At 38.4% G+C, this 10078-nt stretch overlaps 1 protein-coding gene across 1 annotated transcript in view; it reads left to right on the forward strand.

Moving 5' to 3' along the window:
• Positions 1-10078, forward strand: part of STAC (SH3 and cysteine rich domain) — a gene marked incomplete at its 5' end in the record, with an annotated part of 95329 nt that overhangs the window by 16809 nt on the left and 68442 nt on the right. The window lies entirely within an intron of this gene.

Here is a 10078-nt window from a genome sequence, read left to right on the forward strand (position 1 = left end):
AGTGTTCCTCGGGTGTGATCTCTGAGGGGCAGTAGTGAGAGGTCCCTGAATCTCCAGTAGGCCAAGGGGTGTGACAGCAAGCAGCACGCACATCCTGCGATGAAGCAACACGGATGGGGCACAATCATAAATTTTGGAGACCTGGATTTTGATTCCTGACTTCACCACTTACTGTTAGCATGACAATGGGCAAACACTTAACCTCTCTGAGTGTCAGTCTCTTCATATTTCACAATTTTGCAGTGATTTACTTTCCTGCAATAATATTTTGACTCTTAAAAATCTGCATATAACCACTGATATGCTGTACCAGTTAAAGATATCAGCTGTAGGAATTAAAGATAATTTTGGCTAAAAGTAACCAAAGAACCTATCTAATAAAGACAGGATATGCAAATTGACTGTCACTTCATGACAAAGATGGCGGCACCCACAGCCAATAAGAAGGGAATATGCAAATTGAGGCAACAAAGATGGCGGCAGATGGGCCGGGACACTTGTGTCATCGCCATGGCGACGACGCAGGCGTTCCACCCCACCCCAGCCACTCCGGGCCTCTGAGTAGCATGTGAAGGCAGAAAGGCAGTTCCAGGCCGGAGCAAAGCGGTGCGGGCAGCCAGGGGAAGGAAGGCCTATTCTTGCACAAATCTTAGTGCATCGGGCCTCTAGTTTAACAATAATTTAAACAAGTATGGGTTTGTTAAACAAAAGCCATATGAATCTTCCTTTTCCCTCCTTGGCCACCTTCCCCAGTTGGCTTATGTCCTCTTGTTTATTGTCTTGAGTTAGCAGGAGGGCTGCTGTGGCTTTAGACACCATGTCTAATGTCCAAGAAAAGAAGGAAAAAAGAAAGGCAGGGCCACCTAAGTCTTCTCTCTTTGATTAAGAAATCAACTCTCTGGGGAAATCTACATTGCATGTCCATTTCACTGGCCAGAACTGTGTCATGGGGTCATTTCCAGCTGTAAGGAAAGCTAGACACATAATGGAGGTTTTGTAAGAAAAAGAGGAGTAAAGAAAAAGGAAGTTGGGTATACAGCTAAAAGAGCCTGCCATGGGGAAAGAAAAACAGAATAATGTAAATAGTAATGTTTGTTCCTAGAAAAAAACCTTTGGCCATATTGTCATTATTTCAATACATAGATTTATTTGATTTCCTAGTACGGTATTTAGAATGTTTTTCTCCATGTTCAAAAATGGAATAGGTTTGTAGAATGTGGATGTTTCTATACTTTGGGGCACCTTCTCATCATTGACTTCTAGCATTGGTGCTTATCTTAGATTGAACAACAGCATGCATTTGGAACACAGAATTTGGAAATTCTATGCGTAGATACATCCATTTGTATCTATGCATAGAATTTATGTGTCCTTTACATTTTGGGGGAACTTGCCCATTGAAAATTGGGTCCAGCCACCTTTTTGCAGATAATTATTTTAAAGGAATTTCTCATTTTTGTTGTAATATAGCTAATCAGCTATTCTGACATTTCTAAATTAATCTTAGCAATGTATATTTTCTTGGAAAGTCATCCTTTTAATACAAATTTTGAAGTATATGAGTAAAGGATCTCAAATCACTTGTATTTGTGATTATACCTCCTTTATCATTCAAAATTTTGCATATTTTAGTGGAGATGTTTTTCATTTTTCTTGGTTAGACTTTTTTTCTATTTTTAATTTCTTTTTTCAAAAAACTAGTTCTTGGATTTATCTATGATTTTCTTTAATTTTGGGGTTTATTTATTCAGCACTGGCCCCTGATTTACTTGTACTTGCTTTGTTCTATAATTTTTAGTTGTACTCATAGTTCATCAAATTTCATTCTGTCATTTGTGATGAAAGCTTTTATGCCTTTGCAATCATTCCTGAATACAACCATGATTATATCTCTTCAATTTTTATGATTATTATTCCCATCATTATTTTCTGAGCACTGTAATACAGAAGTAGGTGTGTGTGTGCACTTGCAAGCTAATGAGAAGGGGGAGGTTAATGTCCAATTAGTTAGGTGTTTTTATGTTATTTGCCTTTTGATTATTAAATTCTTATTTTACAGCTCTGTGCTCATTGTATGTAGCCTGTCTAATCATCTATTTTATGGAACTCATTGAGGATTCCTTTGTGGTTGCTTATCAGATAATTTTTGGTGGGTGTCTTACAGGCCCTTGAAAAGAATATGTATTTACTGAAGTGTAAAGAGCTTGATACTCATGATTAGAAATACGTTATAAATTCAACTGTTCAGATATTTTATACTTTCTTTTATGATGTTAGATTTGTCATGGATTGAAGGAAACCAGTTAAAGTATTTCATTACTGATTCATTTCTTTCTTTTTCATTTTTACAGTTTAAAAGTTTCCTCTTACATATTCTTAATGTTCTGTTATCTGGTGCATAACAGTTTAAACTTCATTATGATTGCACCATTCACCATTGACTAACTTCCCACTCCGCCCCACGAACTTCTTTTAACTTAAATTCTATTCTGTGCAATATTATCTCCTTTGCCAGCATTTGTCACTCTTTGCTCATTCTCTTATTTAATCTCCAGGAGTTATTTGGGTTTTAGTAAGGATCTTCTAATCTACATTTTCAATTTATTTAATGAGGGATATAACTGTTAATATTTACTGTCATATGTTTGATTTTTATCTCTGTCATTTTATTTTCTGCTTCTGGAGGCTTTTATGCTCTCACTCTTTTATTTTCTTTTTTAAAAAACTACTCTGCTATCTGAACTTTTTTCCCCAATAAATTGAAGACAGTCCAATTTTTTAAATATGCTAATGTCTACTTTTAAAATTTGACTAACACATTGCAACTATGTGCTCCTAATTATTAATATTGGGAATGGAATAGCACATCCATCTCCTCCTATATCCTAAATGAGGGCAATAAAAATAGGATCTATCTGATAGGGTGGATTGCAGCCTGAAAGAGATGATACATCTAGGCTCTAAATTATATGTAACACAAAGTAAGGACTCCAGTGTCAGGTGTAACTAATCCAGGTGCCATTGTCGTCGTTGTCCTTGTTACTTGTCCTCCATATGAAATGAGGAAACGAGCACAGCCTGACTTTCTCCTCCATCTCCCCCACCCCACCCCCATCCTCACTCCCCCCTCCACAGCTTGCGTTTTGTTACTACAAGTCATGGTATTTTTATTACTGTTAAGACGCTTCTAAATTATGTGTCATCTGTTTCATTAAGTATTTATAACAGGTGAATTTTCTTTGTGAACTGTTTATAGCAGTCATTTTTAATTCAACCATGTTTAAATTATTCCAAGCACAAGTCCTTTTAAGCTTCATGTTTTCCATAGTTTCCAATCTCTTGTTTTCTTTGCTCATGAATGGTAATTCGTCTGGGTTAAGAACACTTGGGTCATAGCTTCATCTTACATTGTTTCATATCCTAGAAGAGGAGTTTGAAGTGAAGCTCGGGTTTCTTTCTCCGTGGATGGCCCATCTTCCTGCCTGTGTGCTTGGATGCCCTGCTCCACGCTGACACGTGAGGGTTCTGACAGGACACTCTAACCCACTGGCAGGAAAAGAGATGTTTCTTTTCAGTGGGCTGACCGACACAACATGGTGCCCTCCTGACAGATCTGATCTTCCTTCCTCATTTAGCCCAGGAACTCTCTTATCTGAGTGTTTCTGCTCTAGTCAGTCGTTCTGAAGTCTTCAGGACCCAATTTTTCCTTTATATCTTCTCTAATAGTATCTTCTCTAATGATTTTCACCTTACTTGGTATTCCATGAGAGCTTCTCAAACATGCCTCCATTTTACTGAATAACTTTTTTTACTTTTACATTTCCTTATTTTTTTAATTTGCCTTTATTGTTAAAAGTGTTACAGATATCTCCTAATAACAGTCAGTGAATAATGTCAAAGTTGAATGACAAACTGAGAAAAATACCACACAAATGACAGAGTTTTTATAAATCTACACAACATTTACATATCAATAAAAAGATCTATAACTTGCTAGAAAAAGTGATTAAGCTTTAAGCATTTAGTTTCTGCCCACGTCAGCCACATGAAATACACAGAAGAAAACATAAGTACCACGCTTCTGGATATTGGTCTCAGAGATGTTTTCATGGATTTGACTTCAATGGCATGATAAACAAAAATAAATAAATACAGAAGGACTAATGGAAATAGAACATCACCATTGGGCAAACACCGGGTAATAAGTTTTTTAGGCAAGAATCATCAATGGATGTTAAAATTAGAAGGCAAATGTTTGATGACAAACAGGATATTTGCATAGTCTCAAAGTATTTGTTCATTCCAAAGAGAATACTAGTCATTTTACAGTGGAACAACCTGGCAAATATTGCCTCAACCCAGAGACCAAAATCAATATCACATGTAATGGGACATATTGACATCATATTGCTGCACTGAGAAGAAGGCATCACTTTTGTCCTATTCTTACCAGAAATACATAACTTCAATCTAACAGTGAGGAAATGTCAGAAAAACCCAATGAAAGAACATTCTACAAAACACTGGCTAGTAGATCTTCTGGTCAAGATGGCAGCATCGGCAAAGATGGTACTCAGAACCTCACACAACCACGTCAAAATTACAGCTAAGGTATAGAACAAGCATGTCAAACTTATGGCCCGTGGGCCACATGCAGCCCACAACTAATATTTTTTGTGGCCCAGCTAATATAACTGTATGTAAGAAATGTTTTAATAAAAATTTCATAACTTAATTTTTACAATATCCTATTGTACATAATTATTAACAATGAACTACAACATTCGCTAATGACTGATTACTATATACATGTTGCATTCATTTCTCTTATTAATTTTTATTAAAATGTTCTATTATTTTATGTTAATGATTACTCCTTTATTTTATCCCTTTGTGTTCAGCATGTCTCTATCAAAATAAACTTACGTTTCTATGAACATTGAAGCTTTTGTTTTTTGTGCGGCCCACATAAACCTTGTTTATTTGGCCCATGTTAGCCTTTGAGTTTGACATGCTTGCTATAGAACAACCATCATTTAGAACCTCCTCGTTGAAAAGAATCCTCTAACTAAGGATCTAAAGAAGCCACATAGAGATTGGTGGGAGGGGCAAAGAGGCAGATGGAATACACAGAAGAAAACATAAGTTCCAAGCTTCTGGATAGTTATCTCAGAGATGTTTTCCTGGATTTGACTTCAATGGCAAGATAAATAAATACAGAAGGACTAATGGAAATAGAACATCACCATTGGGCATACAGGCTGGTCCCACACCCAGGTGTAGCAGATAAAAATCAAGAGAGATATCTCAGCTGTGGACGTTCCCCCGTGAAGAGCAAGGGGTTCCACCTCCACACCAGGCCCCCAAGCCCAGGGTCCTAGGGCTGGGAAGAAAAAGTCCCCATAACTTATGACAGTGAAAAGCAGCGGGGGCTGCTGGAGTCCCAGGCATTCCCCTTAATGGGCCTGTGCTCACTCCCAGACTTACCCACACTCACTCCAAGCTCCAGCGATGGGGCAGCAGCTCACAAGGCACCAGGGACATCCAGGAAGGAGCTGAGGTGCCTAGCATCAGGCTGGAGGGGCAGCGTTCTCCCACAGTAGTGCTGGCAGCGGCTGCAGTTCCTTTGCAGAGCTCTCCCCCAGCAAAGCGGGTGGGAGCCATAGGCTGAGACTCCAACTACATAGACAACACTGTTAGCCCCGCCCTAGTGTCTGAGACCCCGCCCCATCCAACTGGCCAGCCAAACCCAAGCAGTTTTCAGTGGCTTTTCCATAGAAACAGCCAATCTTGGCTCATGCTTTTGACTTTCCTAAAATCACTCAAAGGTTCACAAATCCCAAATAAGCTGCACCTGGCCTCAGCATGCCCCGTGCATCTTGCTTAGTGGCCCCAGCCAGGATTAAATGCTCCAATCAAAAGACATACGGTTGCTGAATAAATAACAAGACTTTTACATATGCTGTCTACTAGAGACTCACTTCAGATAGAAAGACACACAGAGAATGAAAGTAAAGGGATGAAAAAAGGTGTTTCATTAAAATGGAAACCAAGAAACAAACAAACAAAAAACAACACTTGATAGCAATACTTATACCAAACAAAATAAACTTTAAAACAAAGGCTAAATAACAACAGACAAAAAAAGGATCCAGCAATTCCATTTCTGGGCACTTATCTGAAGGAACCCAAAACACTAAATCAAAAAGACATACACATCGATATGTTCATTGCAGCATTATTTACAATAGCCAAGATATGGAAGCTACCTAAGTGCCCATCAGTAGATGAGAGGAAAAAGTGGTGCATATGTACCATGGAATATGATTCAGCCATGGAAAAGAATGAAATCCTGCCATCTGCAACAACATGGATAGATCTAGAGGCTATTGCGCTGAGTGAAATAAGTCAGACAGAGAATGACAAATGTCAGGTGATTTCACTTGTAACTGTGGAATCTAAAAAGCAAAATAAATGAACAAGCAAAACAGAAACCGACTTACAGATACAGAGAACATTTTGACAGTGGCCAGGTGGAGTGGGTTGGGGAGATGGATAAAAAGGTGGAGGGATTAAGAGGTACAAACTGGAAGTTGCAGAATAGTCATGGGGATGTAAAGAACAGCATAGGGAATATAGTCAATAATATTTTAATAACTGTATGTGGTGTCACTAGACACCAGATTTATCACGGGGATCAACTTTTTAAATTATATAAATGTCTAATCACTGGGTTGTACTCTTGAAATATATAATATTGTACATCAACTGTAATTTTAAAAATTTTAAAATATATTTTCAAAATAAAATAGCCCTGGCTGGTGTGGTTCAGTGATTGAGCATCGTCCAACACACTGAGAGGTTACAGGTTCTATTCCCAGTCACAAATGCAATGTGCAATCCTGGACTGGATCCTGGACCAGAAAAAAAAAAAAAGACATTATGAGACAACTGGCAAAATTCTGATAAGAACTGTTCATTAGTTAATAGTTTTATATCAATGTTTATTTCCTGGTTGCCACTGATTTACTATGGTTATATAAGACTTAGCATTAGGGAAAAGTAGGTGAAAGGTATTTTGCAAATTTTCTGAGTAAAATTATTCTCAAGTGAAAAGTTGGAAAAAAGAAATAAACTGTGCAATTCATCACTGGGTTGCTCTTTCATAGAAAAGCGATCCAGAGCCTACTAAATCGAAAGTTCAGAATAATTCTCCAACACCTAAGAGCTAATGTTTAAAATCTGTAGTCTTTCATTTGGTATACTCTGACTCTGGGTTTGTTTTCTTATCTAGAAGAAGCAGTGTTTTGTTGTTCATTTGGCAAAGGAAGCTGCCCTTATCTTACCTTAATGAGATAGATTGTTAAAACCAGAGCAAGGCCGGATGAGTCCCTAAACAGAGTCGGTGATTCTCCAAGCAGCCTTTAAAGCTGCAAGCTGTCTAATCGAAACCATTCACTAGATTCCTGTAAATGTGAGCATTCTGCAGTGCTTTGAAAATGAACAGTCAAGGATCATGCACAGTGTAGGAGACACACAAAGGATGCAGCATACAAGTTGACTTTATTAGCCACATGTTTTCAAGACATAAATATTATGAGTTACTATCATACAAAACACCAGAATCAGGCTATGGGAAAGGACTGCAGATGTGAACTCAGAAGCTGGGGTTCAAGTTCTGCTCCTGCCCCTAATTATCATTCTTACATAGAGATAAGGAAACCAGTTTATGAGGGCCTGAACTCAGTGTGGTGCCCTCAGCTATCAGCCTTATTTTTCTCCTCTCACACTCTTCTAACAGGGTTGGTTAGAATTTTGTTCATTGCCTCTTACCATTTGGGCATATGTCATAGCTGTTGATCATAAGAATCTCATTGTCAACTATTGAAAGTTTAGTCCAGCTTGGCTGGCCTGGCTCAGTGGTTGAGGGTCAACCTATGAACTAGGATATCATGGTTCGATTCCCAGTCAGGGACATGTCCAGGCTGTAGGCTTGATCCCCTGGGTGGAGAGTGCAAGAGGCAGCCGATCAATGATTCTCTCTCATCATTGATGTTTCTATCTCTCTATCCCTCTCCCTTCTTCTCTGAAATCAATAAAAAGTTCAGTCCATCTGAAGCAAAATGTTAGTCTGACAATTGTTTTTTGTTTGTTTGTTTGGGGTTTCTTTTTTTGCTGCTGTTCCCCTCATTCCCACCACCAGACCTCCTCCTTGCTTCGATCCACAAACACCCCAGCTCGGGCCCACCCTTGGGTTGAGAACCTGCAATGGGAAAGTGAACAGTGGTCTGTGCTTACACTCTGCCTCCACCTTGCTTTTCCTCTCCACCAATCACACACGTCCCCCACTTCTGAATGAATAGGTAACGTGAAAAACAAGAGCTCTAGGACTCAATCATGTCCCACCTTGGATAGGTGATGAGTAGAGCAGAAGCTTCCCAGTGCTCCCAGGGCTCACGTGACTGTGCTGAGAAGTGTGTGAGCCTGTGAAACACCTCAGCCCTCATGGAGCCTGCATTCTAGCTTGGGAGGCAGATAATCAACAAACAAGTAAATGAGTATATGATATAAAATACAAAGTCAGGAATAAATATCATATGCCTTCTGATATGACATACCGAGGTCAAAGCATCACTTTTGTGATATTTCTACCAAAAACATGTAACCTGAATCTACTTATGAAGAAATATCAGATGAACCCAGATTGGGGGACATGGTACAAGACAATTGTTCTGTACTCTTTAAAATAAAAAATGTCACAAAAGAGAAAAAATAGCTGAGACACCATTCCACATTAAATGAGACTTAAAAATACATGAAAATTAAAAGCAATGCATATTGTATGTTAGAAGCAGACCTTTTAATGCTGTGAAGAATATTTTTTCAAAATATGTGTAATTTTCAAAATTTGAATGAGTTGCATATTAGATAGTAGTGTTGCAAGACTAATTTTTATATTGTATTTACATAACAAAATACTTTGGTTTTGGGGAGATACCCAGTGAAGTATTTAGAAATAAAGGGTCATAATGACTGCTACTTATGCCCAAATAGTTCAGTAATGATAACAATAGCAATGACAAGAACAATTGCAATAATACCTATATTTTAGAGAGAACAATAAAAAGCAAATTTTGCAAAATATTAATAATTGGTAAATCTAGGTGAGAGGTATTATCATCATTCCTGGAAATATTCTTGTCAATTTTCTGTGGGTTAAAAAGTTTTCAAAATAAAAAATTTTTTTAAAAAAAGAGTAATTAGTGCTCTGAAGATGGTAGGGGAGATGGAGCATTGAGGTTAGGGCAAGTCCCTTGTGAAATGACCTTGGAAGTGAGAAGTTAGCAAACTTGGAAAAGAAAAGAGCATTTCAGGAACCTGGACAGAACAACAGAAGCAAACTCATCCTTCAAGGTTTGAAAGAATGTCTCTGACTATTCCAGCCCCCATTGATCGTTCCCTTTTCTGACAAAGTAGAGCAGACAGCAATCAAAACACTCTACTCATCACTTGATAATACAAATACAGGGTCTCGTGTCACCCTCAGATAGTTTTAAGCATTGCTACTTGTCCCCAGATTAGATCTTCAACTTCCTATAAGTAGAGATTGTTGAAGGTCTTTTGTATTCCCTCATTGTGCTGAATTGCCAGAGCTGTCTGTTAGCTCATCCTCTCCATTAACTGATGGAACCCAAGTCAAGGAGCTTTAGGGACCTGCTCAAGCCACACAATGCATTGCTGGCAGAGCTGTTGCTTTACTGATATATTCATTTGTTACAGAAGAGCAAAGAAATACCAAGCACGCTTCCTAGAGAAAGGGAGGAACCCATTTATTAACACTAGTGACTAGTGGGCTCCGGGAAATAATTTCTAAATCAGAGTCTGTTCCCTCCAATTCTTACATGGACTTGAAGTTTGACCCCATACCTCAAGACTCATTTCTCCCAACCTCACCTGACTTTGGTAGGCCTGAGGCATGCCAGTGGTATATTTCATGGGGACCACAGCAAGCCCCCTTTTCTTCCAATAATTATTTTTGTTAAATCCCTCAGTATCCTTTTTCCTAGCATAAAATGAA

This window comes from Myotis davidii, unplaced genomic scaffold, assembly GCF_000327345.1.
Source record: "Myotis davidii unplaced genomic scaffold, ASM32734v1 scaffold395, whole genome shotgun sequence".
Lineage (NCBI taxonomy): Eukaryota > Metazoa > Chordata > Mammalia > Chiroptera > Vespertilionidae > Myotis > Myotis davidii.